This window comes from Scomber japonicus, chromosome 8, assembly GCF_027409825.1.
Source record: "Scomber japonicus isolate fScoJap1 chromosome 8, fScoJap1.pri, whole genome shotgun sequence".
NCBI classification, from domain to species: Eukaryota; Metazoa; Chordata; class Actinopteri; order Scombriformes; family Scombridae; genus Scomber; species Scomber japonicus.
In genome coordinates this window covers 5189158-5210539 of record NC_070585.1, presented here as the reverse complement: position 1 = coordinate 5210539, position 21382 = coordinate 5189158, and the positions used below count along the sequence as shown (strand labels likewise).

The 21382-nt window shown below is 41.2% G+C and overlaps 1 protein-coding gene and 1 long non-coding RNA gene across 6 annotated transcripts in view; one reads left to right on the top strand and one right to left on the bottom strand.

Annotated features, from left to right (window-relative positions):
- The window catches only part of LOC128363475 (storkhead-box protein 2-like), a 148477-nt gene that overhangs the window by 82450 nt on the left and 44645 nt on the right, over positions 1-21382 (bottom strand). The window lies entirely within an intron of this gene.
- Positions 852-1673, top strand: LOC128363479 (uncharacterized). The gene is made up of 2 exons (XR_008321667.1): positions 852-914; positions 1550-1673. It is a non-coding gene; the product is annotated as an uncharacterized LOC128363479 (long non-coding RNA).

Genomic DNA, 21382 nt, shown 5'->3' with positions numbered 1-21382 from the left:
CGACTTTTCACTTTTACCCTACATTTGAACACAAATATCTGTACTTTCTACTCCTTACAATGTCAGGCTTGTTACTTTCAACCTTGGTGACATTACAAAAAGAAAAACGACGTAAAACATGACGTGCAAATAAGCGATAGAAAACACATCTTTTTTTTCTTTTGGTATGTGCAGCGCTCCGTGCCCCCCCTCAGTAAGATGCCGCCTTGGGTGGCTGCCCACATCGAAATCCGCTACTGGAATGAAAGCCCAACAATGTGTGCAGACAGTGCAGGAATACGACCAACACATGCTGTGCACTGTGCACAGTTTACAGAGGTTGATTTTACAGCAGTCTGTGACAGTGAGTGAGTCAGTGAGGAGAGATTAACGTGAGTAAAAAACAAGGGGGGAGTTGTGGGTTCTCCGAGTGAGGACCACTTCCGCGTTCAAAAAGCTGCAGTTCCCCCCGCGGCCTCTGGGGGCTGGTGCCAGCAGTGAGCAATTTCCCATTGAGCCCCATGTTAAAATAGCCGACTTTACAGCTTAAAAAAACATATTTAAAGCCTGGTGCCTTTGACTTTTTTGGTCTTTACCGATAGTTTCCACCTCAGTGAACACTCTGGGGGGGGGTGAATTTTTTTGTATCACAACCGTTTAAGTGTGATTTAGGCTTAAAATTCTGGCATAAATTAGGGCGTGGTTACGCTGAATCACAGGTTCACAGACAGTTGCCAGCAGTTAGCTCTATGCTAAAGCATCGGCTGGGCTAGGCTAGGCTACACCCAGAGGTCCGCGGCGACATCCAGCAGACAGGCGCTGCGGTGTCCGTGTTTGTTTGCCTATTTTCGGGTAGTTTTTTCTGGCAATATGGTGTGTTGTGCTGTTGATTGTACTAACCGACCGACAAAGGATTCTGTGTTGCAGTTTTTTCGGTGAGTAAACCGTAGTACTATTTTACCCATAGACTGTATAAAATATATTTTACCTGGATTTTGGCACTGTATAATGACTTTATTACCGACTCATGGTCTCTGCTGATACAGACAGATGACCAGAGCAGCTAATGTTAGCTGCTGTTGTGGTGTGTTTTGTGCTCTCAGTCCGTTTAATGCGGGATATAATATAGAATATACATAATGTTCTGTATTATCTTTAATTTAATATTATTATTGTCTTTCATTTATTAATACTTATATATATATATACTTTATCAAGAGTAACTTAAATGAATAAATTAATAGGCTAATTAATGCCACACTGCAAAAAGCAAGCTTGTAATTCAGAGAATGTGTGATCTGTATTGTATTGGTGATACTGATTTCAGAAATCGTTAATCATGTTCAAAATCAAGATCAGGCCTCCCATAAATAAATACAACATATATTTCTTATTATATTTATTGTTGGTATTATTATTACAGGTGAACTGTGTAACTTTGTTATTTAGGAACTTTTTATTAAGCAAAGCCCTTTTTATTACTCCATATCCTCAAATAGCTCTTACTATCATAAAGGTTTGTGACCTCTGATCTATAAGTTTCTGAGCATCTATATGTGTCATTTTAAAGTTTCCCTCTAGGTGATCCGGACAGGCTGGACAAGTGGGTCGTCAGCATGAGGAGACAGAACTGGACCCTGCTCTCCAGCCCCAATCCTCCCTGTGCTTTCAATAAAATCTGTATTGTGCGTGAACTCAGCGTCTGCCTGCCACCTGTTGTCACAGACACTCAGAATTTTTTTTTCTGACTTTCTTAAAACTAGTTGTATAACATGCATCTTAAACCTTATTAAAATCAGTTAATCATGTGGAGAGATTTCTCATGCAAATAGATAATTATCTACATATTAGAGTTCTACCGTTAGTAAAGGTAAGACATAGACATATGATTTAGCACATTTGAAAAAATAAAAAAAATGTACTGGTAAAGACTTCCTAAGGTTCCATGGACACCCTGGAAAGGTCAGAAAACAGAAACACTGGCATGAGAATTTTTACATTTTTTAGTAAAACTTGACTAAAAACTTGAGCTTTAATGGTTAATATTTGTGTTTAAGTTGATATTCCTTTTAACTGACTACGACATTTTTAACATTTTCAATAAGTGTAGAAGACAAAAGGAGTGCAATTATGAAAATAATTTATTTGAACATGAGGTACTCTTTAAATGAACAGACAATGAACAAACAAAACAATCAGTATATATAATAAATAATAATAAGCTTTTAAAATAAAATAAAAAATAGGGTCAGTGTTTGGCTCAGTTGGTGGAGCGCCCTATGTGAGGCTGTAGTCCTTGCTGCGGGTGGCCCGGGCGTGGAAGCTTGCCGCCGCCTGGTCTGGGCAACCGGCAGAGGCTGGACGGGGCCTGGGTGCCTGGTCTGGGGCCTGGGTGCCTGGTCTGGGGCCTGGGCAGCTTTCTTTTCTATTTTCTAAATATAAAGAAAGACAAACATGTAACCAGTGGTGTACAAAGTATTGAAATGCCTTACTTCAGTAAAAGTAGCCTACTAATACCACACTGTGAAAATACTCCACTACAAAGACACTACACTACTACTATACACTACAAAGACCTGCATTCAAAACCTCACTTTTGTGAAAGTGTTAAAATTAAGTTTTATCTGCAAAATGCAATTAAGTATAAAAGTAAAAACAGTCCCTCTCTGTTTTACTGTTACAGAATGTTTGTGGATTGATATCATTGATGAATCAATGCATATGATGCATTTTATTGCTGAGGCTGTTTAAGTTGAGCCCAATTTAACAATTAAATATACTATTGAGTCGATTTATCTATATCTATCCCTGTCATGTGAGAACCCTGTATCTCACTTCTTTTAAAAAAAAATTTGTTAACCCTCAGATCCTGTTAGCACATTTTATGGACCATCAGATTTTTCATCTGGCTGTGATCATGCTATAATGTTCATAGGTTGCAGAGAGGTGGCTTTTGCAAGGTACGTCATGCTCCTAAAAGATCTCCTGTCTGCACCTTATAATTCTCTGTTTATCGCGGCTCCCGGGGAAGCTAAAGCTACTCACGCTGCCCCCAGGGGACTCAACGCCCTCGGAGCCGCAACTGGGGCGCGCTGGGGGTGATTGAGCTGAGGGATTTCATCGGGCTGATGATACTGGAAGTGATTTTGTCTCTGATTTTCACCAGATTTAAAATGTTATCAAAATTTGCCGTAAAAAAAAACTGTAAAACGAGAACCAGTCCCAGAAGCTCCAGCTCCAACAAAAAAAATATTGTAATACCTATTTTAACTTTATCATGGTGTGTGTTTGAAAACAACAGGAGGACGTTAGTCATTTCTAACAGGATCTGAGGGTTAAGATGAGTTTTGGTCCCCAGCGGACTTATTTAACTTTATCTCTTATGTAGTATAATCTCAATAAAACATTATTTCAAGTGCTACAGCGTTATATTTGTTTTATAAGGAACTTAACGTTACCTGCGGTCGAGTCGCTGTCAGGTCGCTGTCTGGAGGCTGGACTGCCGTGTAGCTGCTGCCAGTAGCTGCTTGTTAGCCTAGCCTAGCTGATTAGCCTCAGGCTAGCTCAGTTCGGCGCGGTTAATTCGAGTTCAGTGGGCGGGATCTCGGCCGGCTGACCCCGGCTGACCCGTAGAGTTACCGCCTCTCCTCCAAATATGGAAAATACACACCCACTAAAATCCAAGATGGCGCAGTCCTAATGCCCATAGTAGAGGCACAAAACACACTCCCCCAAACCAATGGGTGACGTCACGGGTGCTACGTCCATTCTTTTTACAGTCTATGGTAAAAAAAACATAAACCCGTTATGTTCAGCAGTGGCCATCCTAGGATCTGGGGGGCCCCAGACAGAGACGCCCACTGAGGAAACACATTATCTAATCATATAAGTAATCTGGATGGCATCACTTTGTCCTCCAGCACCACTGTAAGGAACCTCAGAGTAGGCATGGGCCGGTATGAGCTGGATTTGTCTTTTAATTCACAAATAAAACAAGTTTCAAGGACTTCCTTTTTTTCATCTGCGTAATATTACAAAAATCAGACACATTCTGTCTCAAAATGATGCTGAAAAACTAGTCTATGCATTTGTTACTTCTAGACTGGATTATTGTAATTCATTATTATCAGGCTGTCCTAACAAGTCTCTAAAGACTCTCCAGCTGGTCCGGAATGCAGCTGCTCGTGTTCTGACAAAAACTAGAAAGAGAGATCATATTACTCCCATCTTGGCTTCACTGCATTGGCTTCCCGTAAAATCTAGAATAGAATTTAAATCCTTCTCCTCACTTTCAAAGCTCTCAATGGTCAGGCTCCATCATATCTTAAAGAGCTCATAGTACTTTATGTACCTACTAGAACACTGCGCTCCCAGCATGCAGGCTAACAGTAGAATGGGAGGCAGAGGGTCAGCCAGGCTTGTCCTGGACCAACTCCTAGTTTATGCTGCTATAGGCTTCGAATGCCGGGAGACTCCACTGATGCACATTTACATGCATGTGCTATTAATGCATTCAGTAACTTAAACTTCTTCCCCGGAGTTCTCTGTGCTTTCTCGTCTCACTGGTAACCTGGGGTTGTAGATGTTGGGATGACTGGTTACTGTCTTGGATCTACTACTTTTCCGTCCTGGACCTACTATTTTCAATGTTGATTTTCAATGTGCGTCTCTCTCCTCTACTTTCCCTCTCTCCTCTTTATCCCCAACCCTCCCCCAACCGGCCGGGGGACATGGTTCTGCCTGAGGTTTCTTCCCGTTAAAGCTGGAGTTGGTAAGTCTTATAAAAGTAACTTTTTGTCATATTTGCTAAGACTGTCACTATGTAAAGACAGCATTACATGAAACTAGTCATCTGTAAAAAAACAAAAAACAAAAAAAAAAACAGTATACTGCAAATTGCCAGAATCCACTGTGACCAGACAAAAAGAACCAATCAGAGCCAGGATTGTGTCTGATGGAGTGTCTGACAGCTGTCAATCACTGCTCACGCACACAACCCCCTCCCCATTCCTCCTCAGCTCGGTCAAGTTCATATCTCTGAGTTTCTAGGTAAGGTATAGCCATGTGAAAGTCACCGTAAAGCGTTTTATATCTAGCTGTGTAGTTCATGTATTACCGATCACGTGCACATCCATGGTCGCGTGCCATCGTGCGCACGTCAGCCTCCTCTGGGGGAAGGACTTTGGAGTCAGGGCAGGAATGCAGCAGAGAGGGAGGGGGAGGGATCTGAAAGTTGTACTTCTTCAAATTTGATGCTAAGTCCTCTCTCTCCTCAAAGTTAGCAACTGCAGCTTTAAAAGGGAGTTTTTTCTTGCCACTGTTGCTTAGTGCTGCTCATGTCAGAATGTTGGGTCTCTAAATTTGATTAAAGAGTACGGTCTCAACCTGCTCTGTGTGTAAAGAGCCTTGCGATGACTTTTGTTGTAATTTGGCGCTATATAAATAAAGATTGATTGATTAATTGATTGATGATCAAATAGTTCAGGGTTGGGCTCAGAGTAAATTAAACCCCCTCTCTGGAACAGGCCCCTGGAGCCACAACAACCAAATTCAAAACCCTAACTGACAATATCTGGAAATGTGTGCTACAGCTGGAGACACTGCCCAGAAGTATTAGGTCGATGTACTGGGACTATTTCTTGGTGTGTTGTTGAACAAGAAATAGTTCCAGCACATTACTCCCCCTAAAATCATGAATTGTTGATTTCAAATTTCTGTTTGTGTACATTTTAAGCAATTTCGATACATGGTGTTTATTAGTGAGCTTTAGAGGAGTTGGTAGGTGCAGTAGTTGTAGGAGTCAGTCTAGCTGTTTTCCCCTGCTCCCATTCATGTTAAACTAGCCATGCCCTGACCTCAGAAAAAAACAAATAAGCATATTCCCCACTTGCACCATCAGATTTTGTTTGTTCACTGCCACCCCCAGATCTTGTCCTCATAACTGTTGAGCAACATGCAGGAGTTGTAAGAGATCATGTAAGAATCATTAAGTGTATGTGTATCTGCATGTCAGTTATGTGAATATGAGTGGCAGTGAAAGTCTGACGGACAGAGGAAGAGAAAACCCAGGGAGATATTATGGTTTAATGTGAGTGATTAGCATGTGAAAAGTAAGGCTGGTTGGAGCTTGTTGAACTGGGATGGATTATAGAGTTTAAACAGTTGACAAAAAAAGGAGGTAAAATCGGGGATGGGGGAGTCCACCTTTCTTCTCTGCAGCCCCTGATTTGCACTTCCCACAACTCCCAAATCATGCTTCAACAGGCAGCCTGCACACAATCAAGCATTCTACTCCACAAACATTTAGACAACAGTACAGCAAAGCAGCACGTCAACACTGCCCGTGTCTAATTCAAGTACCTTCAAGAAATGTGAAAGTTGAAAATGCAATTTTGAAATTATTTTGGTGAGAAATACAAAAATATTAGAAATATTATAGGCATACGGACCAAGGCATACAAACCAAGGTAAGTATTATCAATATCAGCAAATACAAACAATACAACCAGCTATAAAGAATGTTGTTCAAACTCAAAATGACAAAGGAAAATATCAAATACGGATCTTAACATCAAGAGATGATCGACCATACTCTTGGTTATGCCAGAACTATCTCAAAACTACCTAAACCAGACAGACAGACAGACAGACAGAGAGATAGAGAGAGAGATAGAGAGATAGATAGATAGATAGATAGATAGATAGATAGATAATACACTATACAGTGAACATCCAAACAAAATTGTGTTGCAATGGGCTAAATAATAAAACAGAAGAAATCCAAAAAACGAATTCAGACCGACCTGAAGTCAGCAATGATCTTTTTCAACATTCAGGGCCAAATTGTTTTTATAGCACCAGTCCCACTAGTTAGTTCACCTCCTCTCTGTAGGCCAGGTCATTATCATCCTGGACGAGGCCCATTACTGTTGTGTTGTCTTCAGGATGTGATTAGTAGTGGACCTGGCGCAGCAGTTGTGGGTCATCAGAGTGAACAGCAGCGGGTCATCAGCTGGCGCTCAGGGACAGATTGGGGTGTGTTAATGAGGAAGTCAAGCAGCCAGTTACACATAGGGGTGCTGAAGCCCAGAGTGCCCAGTTTGCTTACCAAATGCTGAGCTGAAGTCCATAAACAGAATTTGCACGTGTGTTCTTCTCCTCTAAATGTGCCAGGCTCAGATGGAGTGTGGAGGAAATGGTGTCTTCTATGGAGTGATTAGGGTGGTACGCAAACTGGAATGGATCAAATATGGGGGACAATCTGGAGAAAATACAGTCCTTCACAAGCCTCTCAAAGCACTTCATCATGATGGGGGTGAGTGCTATGGGGAGGTAGTCATTGATACATTTAATTGTGTTTTTTATGGGCATTGGTATGATGGCAGCAGTCTTGAAACATGATGGTACAACAGCCAATGAGAGGTTGAAGATGTCTGTGAGAACCCAAATCAGTTGGTCAGCACATTCCTTGAGCTGGTAAGTAGGGTCAGCTGCTTTCCATATATTCACTCTTCTCAGGGTGCTCAGACATCCGCTGTGTCAAAACAAAGTGCCTGCTTATCAGGATGAGGATGAGCTTTCCTTGCAGTAGTGGTGTTAAGTGCATCGAACCTCCCAAAATATCAATTGAGCTCGTTGAGATAGTTGGTATTGTTCACACAGGGTGTAACCTGTAATGGCTTGGATACCCTGCCACATGCATCTGGTGTTCATAGAGTCACTGAAGAAATTCTGTATCTTCTGACATGCTTTACTGCTCTTATGGCACGGTTGAGCTTGGCTCTTGCTGTTCTGAGTGCCACCATGTCTCCAGCTTTAAAGGCGTCATTCCGTGCTTTGAGCATTGCACTTATCTCCTTAGTCATCCAGGGTTTCTCATTGGCCCATATGGTAATGTTCTTGATGACACAGACATCTTCCATGTACTTCTGAATATAAGCAGTGACAGACTCAGCATACTCCTCTATCAGTTGCAGCTGCCTTGAACAGTCCCAGTCAGTACACTCAAAGCAGTCAATGCTTCCATAGCTCCTGCAGGCCAGACCCTCAACCTGCTTCACAGTGGGGTTTTCTCTGATTAGCAGGGGCTTGTATGCAGGAATTAGCATCACATAGAGATGATCTGAGGAGCTGAGGTGGGGGCAGGATGCTGCCTTAATGCCTTCTTGGTGTTAGTATAGGCTAGATCCAGTGTGTTCTCTCCCCTAGTGGCAAAATCCACATACTGATGGAAGTGAGGGAGAACTTTTCATGTTGGCTTGATTAAAGTTCCCTGCCACAATGAAGACATCCTCTGGATGAGTATTTTGCAAGTCACTGATGGAACGGTAGAGAACATTCCGAGCTTCCTTAACATTTGCACTGGGGGGTACACTATTGTCATGGTAATCACAGCAAATTCTCTGGGCAGGTAGAAGGGCCTACATTTTACAGTCACAAACGTACAATGTTTGAAGAGTAGTGACTTGAGACCACTTTGGCATTATTGCATCAGCTGTTGTTGTGTAAATGCACATACCTGCACCCCGGGATCTACCAGTGAGAGCACAGCGCCTGTCCAACCGGAAATTTGTTAGCCCCGTCCATACCAACAGCATCATCTGGAACATTTGAGTTTAACCATGTCTCTGTCAGAATTATGGCGCAACGGTCTCTCATCTCTGGTATGGTTGATAAATCCAGCTTTAGGTAGTCCAGTTTGTTTTCCGAGGAGTGGACATTAGCAAGCAGGATGGAAGGAAGTGGTGTTCTGCATGGGGTGGGCTTTCGCTTGGCTGCCCCTGCTTCTGCTTTCTGTCGCATCTCCTCTGTCTCCTCTGGTAGCAGCCAGTGCTGGTAGAAGACTTCACTGCTGCGTGGTTGCAAGGTGCAGCAGTCCAAGGCTATGTAAACAGTTCATAGTAGTTGCATCCACGGCTCCCAAACTGCTGGATCCCTGTCATTGCAGCATGGACTTATGGTCATATACAAATTTAGTGTTACTATGCTGTAAATTAACTAAACTGTGCTGTCTAAGGTGTTCATAATTCATTAAATGTCTGTTACTATCAAGAGCTGGTGTAGCCGCAGCCATGCGTGGCGCCACCATGGCAAAAAAAAAGACATTAATAGCAAGACTAAGGTCTCTTGAAGAGTAACTATTAATCTAACTAGAAATGTCTTGTTCTATAACCAAAAACTACTTTCTACTGACAGAGCCGATGGGCTGTTTATCACAGTATTTTATAGACAGGGAATTTATTGTGTCCACTCTAAAAAGATTTAACAAGCAACATAATGTACAGCCAAGCTAGGGACTCTGTGGGGCTGTACAATCTGTAGATGATTGAAATGGACATTCAGACTGAAAACAGCCATGTGAAAAAAGCTGCAGGGAGCTGCTTTGGTGGGTGTAGGATGCTTCCACTGGGACAATTAAATACAATGAAATCCTGTTTGAGTAACAGACCCATGACTTTGAAGGTTTAAGCATATTCCACCAGTGTATTGCAAGACAAGCGGCTTGCTGGGCCTGAGTTGATCCCCCACTGGGCCTTAGCATAAGGGATTAAAAAAGAAAGTATTTCAAACTAAAATGTGTTTTACAAATAATATAGCTCCTTTTAAGAAATAGCTAAGTGAGTAGCAAGTGTACAGTCTAGAGATGTTTGTGATGTGAAGCAACCGAGAGCAGGCTGACCAGGCAGAGAATGGGAGAGTTTTTGCTGAAAACAAGGACTAAGACAAGAGAGCAGCTGCTCACTAACAGCTGCTGTTGTTTACAGCTGAGAGCAGGAGGGAGTACAGGCGTCTCACTCTGCAACTCTGTGCTGTCAAGCACCCAGGATTTCATTGTAGTCTCAGTGGAAACACCCCACCCAACCAAAGCAGCTCAATGCATCTCTTTTTCACATAGGGCTGTTTTTAGTCTGAGTGTCCAGTTCAACCCCTCCTTCCAATTTGGTTATTCAGGACAGTAGAACATGGGCAGACAACATGTCCTACACACTAGTTTATTTGAAATGCAAACTGGTTTGAAACATGAACTCATCTGCGGGAATAGCCTTCCCTGTCTGACACTTTAATGGGTATTTTTTAGGGCTGTCAAACGATTATTTTTTTAATCGAGATTAATCGCAGAATTTCCATAGTTAATCGTGATTAATCACGTTTTGAATTGCATGTTTAAAATCCTGTTATTTTACATTTCAAGGCAGTTTTAAGGCCATAATGTAAAGCATTTCTTACCAGAGTGTCTTAACTGGGAATCGATCACGGCTCTGCTGCGACTCCCACACTCCAAAATGGTACTTTGGTGGAGCTGAGGCTCACTTGGCTCACCTGGGTGTTTGGCGTGGAGGTGCTAACTCAAACTCGACATACTCCGGTGGTAGTTAAACTCCGTTTGACACAGGTTGCATTTTACTTTTGACTTGTCAACTGAACCGTCTCGAAGTTTTTTAAAGTTAAACAAGCCGTTCAAAAGTCCAGTAGCTCTCTTACTTTCCATCACTACAGTAGGTTTACTGCAGGAGGCCACTTCAAAGCATAGCGCTACAGCTAGAGGAGCCGTCTATAGGTGAGTAGAAGGGACAAAAAGGCTTGCAAAATTAAAATGCGATTAAAAAAAATGAACGCGTTATGGATTGCATTAATCTAATTGCGATTAACGCGTTAATGCTGACAGCCCTAGTATTTTTACAATGGCTACATGCTCATTTTACGATGTGTGCTGTTCTTTGTGTTACTTTGTACTCCTTGTTTTAGTAAATAATTGGGTTACATTGGAACAATCCTATCCTAGTCATGTAAAAACATATCATCAACATGGGACATTTCTAGAACTGACACATAAGTGTGTTTGTGTCCAAAAGCCATTACTAACAGACACTTGAAAGCAGCCATGTTACAGATTCACATCAGAAAGAGGCTTTTCTCTCAGCAGTCCACATCTGTTGAGTCAGATTGACTGTTGATTGGTCGAAATGAACAAGTCTCAACTTAATCCACAGGAAACAAGAGACTGAATGATACTGCTGGAACAGTACTGGATATGAACATATGTATTAAGGGGACAAGAGATTGTTGTAAGTGTAGAAACACTCAGTGAGTGAGTGAGAAAGAGAGGGGGAGCATGGAGAACAGGTTCTCCAGCAGTAATCTGAAAAGCTGGAGGTCAGGTCTGAACAGCTGGGTGTGCACTCCATCCCTTCATACTGTCTTTTTCAACAATGTACCATTCTACTAGAAAAACAGAAGTGTTTATAGCCATTCTATACTACTGAACATGTTTCATTGCCAAACTTGTCATCAACACACATACACACTGATGTTCACATGGAACAGACGGCCAGTACAGTATTGACTTGATATATAGTTAATATTTGAGAGCTCGTAACAATCCATATTCATTTTTTAACATGAAAACATTTCTGATTGACCCAAGTACATATGTGCTGAATGCTACATTATACTTTTGAAAAATATCTGTCTATAACATTAAATATGATAATGGACTGTCCTGATGGCCTAGATTTAAGATATTAAGCATAGTTCAAGTTGAAAATGAATACCTATCATGTGCAACCCACATAGCCTATTCAGGGTTTCCCTTAGGACACACAACGATACTAATCGCTGTTTTGTTAATGCAATGTAAATATTTAACACAGCTTTGCAGGCACAGTGTGGGAATGTTATGTTTGAGAGTTTGAAGAGGTTTGGAGAACACACACACACACACACACACACACACACACAGATATATTATGAGAATTCAATACAGTGCTGCCAATTTTGCACATTGGCCACTCATGGTATTGCAGCATGTCTCCCCGCTGTTCATACCCCTCCACTGGCTCCCAGCTGCTGCCCACATACGATTCAAAACCCTAACACTTGCTTACACAGCTCCTAAAACAGCCTCCACCTACCTGAATTCCCTCATTCAGGATTACACTACCTCCCACTCAATATGCTCTGCCAATGAAAGGCGCCTGGTTCAACCACCAAAACAGGGCCCTAAGTTGCTAGCCAGACTCTTCTCTTATGTAGTTCCCCATGGTGAGTGAATGAGTCACCAAACTCTGTTCAATTCACAGAGTCCCTCTCAATCTTTAAATTAGACAGACACCTTCATACTTGATGGACTAACTGCTTCTATGCAGTGCACAGAGGAAATGCATAGCCCACACACTTCTAGATGTAAGTTGCTTTGGATAAGGGTCTGTAAAAGTGAAGAAGGATCAAATGATTAGTCGGATCATTTTAATCCTAAATTGTGGATAAAAAAATGTGTGTCTTGTGGAATGTGTAACCTGTTATCATTAGGAGGCCTATTGCTCTTCTTCTGCCTTGGCTTATATCCAAATAAGGTAGAAGCTCTGAGCCTTGTGTGTGTGGACCATAGTAAGGTGTCAATTTGATTTGAGGCTCTGACTTTGGGAATGCATGACAATGAAAACAAAATTAATATTTAATTTTCACTACTGGCACAAATTAGAGACAAAGAAACTAGTAAAGGATGTGAAAGAAATAAAACATTGTAAGAGTTCTGTATAGGCTAGGAAAAGATAATTTCAAGACATCCCTTGTCTCATTTTGTGATGTCTTGAGCCAACACAAGACAGTTAAGGCAACAGTAACAGTAAAGGCCCATCGACACCAAGAACTATAACGATAACTGTAAATATATAGTTTTAAAAATCGTTGTAACTCAAGTGTAAAATCTGTATCCAGCCTGAACTTTACAGTAAAACTTCAAAACCTGCAAATATCATTTTAATTTTGGAAACTCACTGATGATTTAAATCACTTTAATGTGGCTTAGTTCTTCTCTCACTATGGACTGACGGCTGTAAATTGGAGCAGGATGACACCCTGAGGTGATATCTTTAGATAGGTTTGTCTCTCTTTATTATACAAAGATGCTGGAACTTTGTTCTCTGTTTTAATATGAAAAAGAACAAAGTTAGTCGATCTTTTAGACTTCAGATCTGGGCTCATACTGTGTTACTGTCACAGTGGTGCACTTTAACATTGTGCTTCAACATCTGCTGCTGTCAGTCGGGTCAGTTTGGTCTTTAAATTACTGAAATGTCACAGCAACTCTTGTCCCGAAATACTTCTGATCAACACACTGAATCAGCACCTGGCTCTCCCACTTTCCCTTTTCTTTCTCTGTACAACGTACAGGAGTAACATCAATCATCAATTTTCTTCAGCTAAAAATGCAGCAGGAGCATGCAGCGCGTGCCTGACACTGCTGTTTACAGGACGTTATAGTTCATAGCGTGGATGCTTACATCGTTGTTATAATAAGTGCTGTTTTAATCACCTTCTGAAGCTGAGGGTTAAGGTTAGGGCACAGATCCTAACAAATCTCACTCTCATAATAAATGTATTAGATCACAGTTTAAACAGCCTTCTCACTCATTAAATACTTATAAAGTTATATTATATTTAGTTAAAATTTAATAATTTCTTCGGAGGTTAGCAGAGGAACTTTTTATTTCAGGGAAGGCAGGATGACTCCACTATAAAATTATGTGGGAAACCTTGTACTAATACATCAACAGGCTATGCAATAGATAATAGTCACTGTGCTAAAAGCAACATCACAAAGTGGATTTGTAACTAGCACATATTTCGTTTTAATTGTTTATGCACTATTTCTCTGTCTCTGTGTGTGTGTCTCTCTCTCTCTCTGTGCGTGTGTGTGTGTGTAAAACACAGGGGCAGAGGGAGTGGACAGAAATAGCCCCAGATGCTGCAGGGCAGGACTGCAGGGGGCCGGTCATTCTAAACCAGGCCAGGGCTTGTGGACTATCTGATTGGTCAAAATGCCATTATAGAGTGTGTGTGTGACAGAAAGAATGTCAATTGTGAGAGTATTTGAGAAAGAGAAAACAGGGCAAGACGGGGAGGGAAAAAGACGTGTGTGTGTGTGTGTGTGTGTAGAAGCTATAAGCATTACTCAGCAGAGACAGAAAGGAGGAGCTACACTAACATTACAGGAGAGGAGCACCTATTACATCAGCTTGAGAGAGTGTGTGTGTGTGGGGGGGGGGGGGGGGGGGGGGGGTGAGCGTCATGTGACTAAAGGAAGCAGCTGAAGTCACTGACAGGCTACTTTTGTAACTTGTATAGTGTGTTCTTACTACCTTAACCCTGTACTGCATAGCATTGAAAACACAGTGTTTTCTGAGGCCCCATGTCAACTACATTTTTCTTTAAATTTAAATAACCTATCAGAATTGTTCAAAGAACAATCCAATGAGGTGTGGCTGTCACTGTGATGCAGTATTTGGTGGTGGGACTTCCTTTTCTGATGCCCTTTGAGTGGAGCACATGGTCTGACAAGAAGGTAAAATTATTTGTCATGTTTATCTCATTTAAACTAATAGAAATTTCAAATTAAAAAATGTTATGATGTGTGAAGGTGCACATAAGCCTTTTGAAAGGTATTTATTATGTTATTTCATTTTGTTTGTTTAGAAATACACGTTTTCTATTTGTTGCCTTGAGGCATAACAGGTACTTTTTAAGTATGTACATGTCAGCATGGTTTTGGGGGAATATTGCCTTTGTATCTGTGTTTGTGCATAATATTAGGATTGAAACATGTGTTTTGAATTATTTGTGAACCTCAAATAACTCATTTTAACAAATTTAGCACAAAAGATGGATGCAAGGCTCCTCTATGGAAGAAAAGACAGGGATCAACATGTTAGAGAAATGCCATCAGAAAGTGAGGACAGTGAGGAGTGGACTGATATCTGAAGTGTAGATCACCTGACTGGACAGCTGTGGTAATTGGTTGAGATGAGATGAGATTTTAAAAATAGGTTTATGCAGGCTTATGTAGCAGGCAGTGACATTAAGGGGATCCTTAATGATCCTGTTTACTGACACTGTAAATTTACCTGCATATTATTTTTAATATTTTTACAGTCATACAAGAGGGTGCGGGTGAGGAAGAAGAGGAGGAAGACAATGCTGATCCTGAAGATGATGGACCTCCTGAAGAGGACAATTATTTTCAGCATCCTCGATGGAAGACGGCTCATTCCACCACCACCTCTGAATATCGTGAATGGATCGACATCTGTGCACCATCCAGAGAAATCCTGTCTCCTTACCAGTATTTCCGAGGGTTTTTGTCTGATGACCTCCTTGAGCAGATTGTAAATGAGAAAACTTGTACAGTGTTCAGAACAATCCTGCCAGACCCCTTAACAAAATTCCAATGCGGGAGAACTTGTGTGTGGATGAGCAAATGGTGCCGTTTAAAGGAGAACGTGCAATAAAGCAGTATGTGCCACGGAAACCACACAGGTGGGGGTACAAATTACTCATTCTGGCTGGATCTGATGGCATGCCACACAATCTAGAGCAGTGATCTACAGCCGGATCCAGCCCAATTCCAAAATTGTGAGGATCAAAGAGAAAATACTGTGTGGTCCTCGCTATTAAATCAACACAACAATACAACTGAGACTGAAATAACTATCAGAAATCCCCACCTTTTATGACTCTCATAGTCTGTTTACTTTCCAAAATGAGGACAAACATGCTGCATTGTTTAACATATTGTTTTACATACTGTTCTTCTTTGACATCATTTTTCCACATGCCCTTGCTTAACATTTGTTTTTATTTCAAAGTCTCAACAACAAGCTTCAAACTAACAGACTTCTCAGTACAAAAAGAAAAGAAGAAAAACCAACTGGCATGACTTAAAAGGACATGGTAAATACCGTGGTAACAGAACAAAACACAAATCACAAATAATGCTCGGCACATCAAATAAAACATTGAGTAGGCTAGACTAGCAATTTCAAATCACAAGGCTGAAATAGGCTACTCACACGTGCTTAATGGGAGACATTTCCCCTCTGACACCAACTTTTTCAGGCTTGGCAGCTGTCAGACTGATGTGCAAAGAGTTCTCAAAAGACTGCTTTGACAGTTGGTTCCTCTCATGTGTTTTTTAACAAGTTCATCTTGGACAACGCAGCCTCGCAGGTGTAGGTTGAGCCAAACATGGTGAGCACATACATAGCAAGAGTCTTTAATGTGCCATAGTCTTGGGGACAAGACACCCAAAATGTGCTCAAGCTTTCAGCACCATGGAGAGCAACCTTCATGTCGCCTGCGGCCTGGATTTCAGCCAGCTCAATCTGAATAGCCGCCTCGTCCAACACCATCACTTTCATCACGTTTGCAGAGAATACTCCACTTGGGCTGATTGTGAATGGGTCACAAATGACACCTGGAAATGACAAAGAATCTGTCAGAGAAGTTGTCCTTTGATTGTGTGATGAATGTCTTCATTTTGTCTGTAACGTTGCTTTCTCCCACTGTCTTCAGTGTACTGAAGTGCAGCAGCCTCCCTGACAACAAATCTGCGTGGAACAGATCAAGTTTGTTCCAAAAGGCATCAAGTTTTTCCACCATATCCACCACGGATTTTTCTTTTCTTTGTAGCTGGAGATTGAGTGTGTTCAAATGGGAAAAATTGTCTGTTAAAAATGCAACGTTGCACATGTATTCTCTGTCTTGCATGATGCGGAGATGATAAGCTGCCGCTTTTACATTGTTTAAAAAAATCCACTACTTGGACTTTGAGTTCAACAAAGCGCTCCAGTGTTTTGCCCTTACTGAGCCAGCACACGTCACTGTGGAGTAACAGGTCATCATGAGAAGCTTGAGATTCCAGCACAAATTTGCAGAACAGGCGGTGCTGCGTGCTTGAATTCCCTCTGATGTAGTTAATCATTTTCATCACCTCTTTGAGCTCCCCGCTTAGTTTGCGCACAGCATGCTCGGATGGATAATACAGTGAAGTGCAATAGTTTTAGGAGCGACAGTCTCTATTCTGCTCACCAGACCCCTGTTTTTGCTAGTCATGGCTGATGCACCATCTGTCACTATCAGGTCTTTATCCAAGGACAATCCATGCTTTTTAAAAATTCCTCCAGTTTTCCAAAGATAATGTCACCAGTGGTGTTGTCTTCCAGTGGAAGCAATGCCAGCAGCTCCTCTCGGAAATCTTTGCCATCAAAATATCTGACAAAAACGCACAACTGTGAAATATCAGTGTTGTCAGTGTCATATTAGCAATACGTATTTGGCTTCCTTGATTCCGTCAATAACAAGTGGCTGGACATCCTCTGCCAAGACATGGACACGACGTGCAGCAGGTTAAGCAGACAGAGGTATCTGTTTAACAGTTGCAATAATTCTGTCCATGGATTTATCGGGGGGAAGTTCCTCCAGAGCAGTGAACTTGCAGTCCTTCAAAATCTCAGCTTTAGTAAATGGCCTGTTATGTTTGGAAAGCACCCAGGCAGCCTGTAGAGATGCACACTTTACCCTCTCTTGGTCAGTTAAAGCTCGAGTAATAATTCCACTGGAATTATTACTACAAGAGTAGGCAGATTTCAATGTGGCAATTTTTCCCTGATGGGCAGGGCTCGAAATTAGCACTCGCCACTCGCCATTTGCGACCCAAATTCCTCAAGTGGTGAGACAGATTTTTGGCTGTCTCGCCACTTGGCTAGAAGACTGAATAGTAGGGGTGAGACGAGATCTTGTGCCGCGCGAGACGGCCCACGCGAGACGAAAACGCGACAATATTTCTAGTTGAAGTGAATATTGTCTCGCAAAGCTATAATTAAGGGGCGCACCAAAAAAAAAAAAAAAAAGACGATCGCCTTTTTTATCGCTCATTCGCTCGTCATATCTTCTTTTTATAATGTCACATGTGGATCATAAACCTTGTTACAGTTTCTACCTGCTGACAAGATCTCAGTCGCAGTATGAGATGAGGAGAGGAGCAGCAGCAGGTTAACCTCAGGTCTCTACACTGAGCCTGAGGTAGGAGCAGCGGAGGAATCTAGCGCATCTATGGAAGCCTAATGATGCCAAAAGTAAAATTAGTCACACTACCAAATTATAACACTATTTATATTTTGTTCTACTTGTATATTTATGTGATACAGGATTTGTGCAATTTACTTTTATTTCTGTGTTGTTTTATTTATTTTATATTTATTTTATTTTATGTTATAATTTGTGAGAATTAGATTCTTTATTTAATTTATATTTATATATTAGAATTGTTTCTACTCTTTATAATTTACTTTTTAATTTGTGATTGTATCTAACTTTTGTATTTATGGTTGTTATTTCCATTAATATCAAAATGATCCATCTATAAAATATCTATATGGGGAAACCTTTTACAGTGCTGCATGCTGCATAGGATAATTATATATTTAGAAAGTAGAACTGAAGAGATTCATTATAAGATGATTAGTTAAAATATTTCAATTCCATTTTGTGAATTTCAAATAAAAGAACAGTCATTTATTTCCTCATTGAAGTTTTCTTAAAAATAGAGTTAAAGTATCGTCTTGATCTTGTGAACCCAATATCGTGTCTCGTCTCGTGAGCTGAATGTATCGTCACACCCCTGTGAAATACAAATACAATAGTAAAGCAACGTTTTGGTTTTAGGACAGACGACAAAAAAGTACATCAACATCCCACGCCCGAAAATCATCTCTACATACAACCAAAATATGGGGGGTGGGGGGTGTCGACTTGCTGAATTCGCTGCTTGCCATGTATCGGATCACAATAAGGTCAAAGAAGTGGTACCATTGCATTGTCTTCCATTTCATCGACATGCTCATGGTCACCTCTTGGCTGATGTACAGACGGGATTCTAGTGAAGAGGGGATGGCTGCAAATGAGCACATGTACGTTAGTTCTTTGGCTATGTTACAATTCTGATGAATACTGCTGCACAGCAGCCCCTGTGTTTGGTATTAACTGGTATTAACTATACTGTCATGTCACAGGGTTATGAATTATGTGCAAATTTCATTGTTGTTCATGTAATTTTAGTGGCTCAATAAAATGTGAATGGATAATTTTCTCTATTTTTCTGTACCATTATCACACAGTGTTTCTCTCAGGCAACAAAAAAATATTCTAGAGAGGGGGGCAATTTTTAAATTTTTTTGGAAATCAATAAAATACCTTGGCCTTGGCCTGCTCTGGCCTGTGACAGTGATTTTAATTATGCAGCCCATACGTCAATGTAGAGAGTAGACAGGAGTCCAGGATGTCTTGTATTGAAAAGGTTTATTTACTTGGCCAAGGAGAAGTGAATGAATGATCAGTACACGTTATGTTCTGATGCTTCCTTCAATTCTCAAGTTTCCCTCCTCCAGGGATAGACTTTAAACCACACAGATAATGCCCAAGGTTGAGCCATTACCAAATATGGGCAGATCCAATATATCTACAATATACAGAATTTAGTCTATGGTCTATAGACAAAGCATTGCTTAGACCTCACTCACGACCTTTGTCCTACATCCAACACTATATCAAACCTCTGACTCCAGTTGCCTCTACCCCATTCATGGAAAACAGTCAAAGACATATCTGACCTCGGCTGCTATAGCAACACTATCAGAATGGCTCTTGTTTTCCCCAAAAGGAGCAGACTCACTGCTTACCACTATCTCAAGGGGAGACAGTGTCTAAACCTATCATTTGGTGTGGCCTTGCTATGACCGCAAAACCTAGTTTGACCCAGTGCATATTAATGATGGAAAATTCCCTAACAGCCTGTACTGTCTACATTAGGAAGAAGGAAGTTTTGGTTGCAGACTGTTTATATGTCACTTCACTGTAAGAATGCTGACAAGCATTCACACATTTTTTCAAATATTTCTTTCTTTCTTTTTTTCTGTCTTTCTTTCTTTCTTACTTTCTTTATTGTTCGTCTTCCTTACATTTTTCAATTGGTGACTACTTCTGCTTACTTTCAGCCATAGAAACCATTCAAATATTAAGCTCTAAGGGAATGTATGCTTGTGTTCAGCTTTTTTTAAACCTTTCCTACTTTTTAAATGTGCATGAATAAGTAAATAGCCTACTTTCTGTGTATTCTGAGTTTTAAATACCCTGATTCCATTTTCTGTCCCAGTATTACCAGTTTTGAAGGTGTATTCCACCAACATACTGTCTGTCTCATGACTTATAGTTTTAATGGTTTATTCCCCCCAAATTCTACTTCCTATCTAACTTGTTGTACAGGTTTATTCCAAGGGTGCCCAACCAGTCAACCGCTGATTGAGCCCAAGTCGATCACAAGGGGTGTGGGAAAAAATAACCCTAACCCTAACCCTTTTGTTTTGTTGGTGTGTGTTTAATAAAGTTTTATTAAATGTGAGTCCTTGCCTGCGCACCCTATCAGTAGCTAGCGGCTAGCGTCTAGCATCAATAACATGGCTGAGGCAAAACAAGGCAAAACCTACCATTTTCACGCTGAATTGGGAGGAAGAATTTTTTTTTGTTTATTCTCATTCAAAGCCTGCTTGTCTGATCCGCAATGCAACGGTGGTGTTGGCAAAGAAAGGGAATCTGGAGCATCATTTTAAAACGGTACACAGGAGCTACAAGAGGGATTTCCCTGCAAAAACACCTCTACGCACCACAAAAGTGCGGAATTTGAAAGCGCAGCTTGCAGCAAGGCAGTCAATTTTCACCAAACCAAAGACCCAGGGTAAGGCCGCAACTATTGCTTCATATCGCGTCAGTCACGTCCTTGCTAAACATAAGAAGCCATTTAAAGACGGCGAGATTGTGAATTCACCAGCAAGTGTTGTGTGGAAAGATTTTAAATATGAAAGAAGTGATGGATGATTGTGTGTTCAGTTCGGGCTTTTCCGTGCTCACTTGGAGGAGACTGGTGCTGAGCACACAGACCGGCTGCTTCATATGGATGTCAGATGGTTAAGCAGAGGTCAATTTTTGGCTAGATTTACAGAGCTGTTGCCTGAAATCAAAGACTTCCTGAATATTTCAAAACATATGCAGTATCATGCAAAGCTAGAGGACCACTAGTGGCTTTTAGATTGATCTTTCCTCACTGATCTCACTGGCGAGCTCAATGAACTGAATTTAGAGCTGCAGGGTAAAGGTAAAGATGTAGTCAACATGATGAGTTCAGTGAACACATTTAAAAGCAAGCTACAGCTGATGTCAAGGAGGCTGCAGTGTGATGACCTGTGCAACTTCTGTCAGGGTAAAGACGTAACACAGCTTGACAGTGCACGTTATGAGGAGCATGTTCAGAGCATCTCGTCACAGTTTGAGAGGCGTTCTACTGACTTTGCATCCATCGAGCCTGTAGCCAGCTATAGGTGTTATCCATTTGGTGCAAGTATTGATATGGGTAACATTGCCTCCAAAGTCAAATCACTTTTCGTCCTGGAAAGCGCCGCTGTTGAGGATGAGATCCTGACATTGCAAAATGACATTAAGATCAAAGCCAGATCAACAGCCACTCAACCCGGAGAGCATGGAGTGTTCTGGAAGCTACTGACGGAGCAGAAGTATC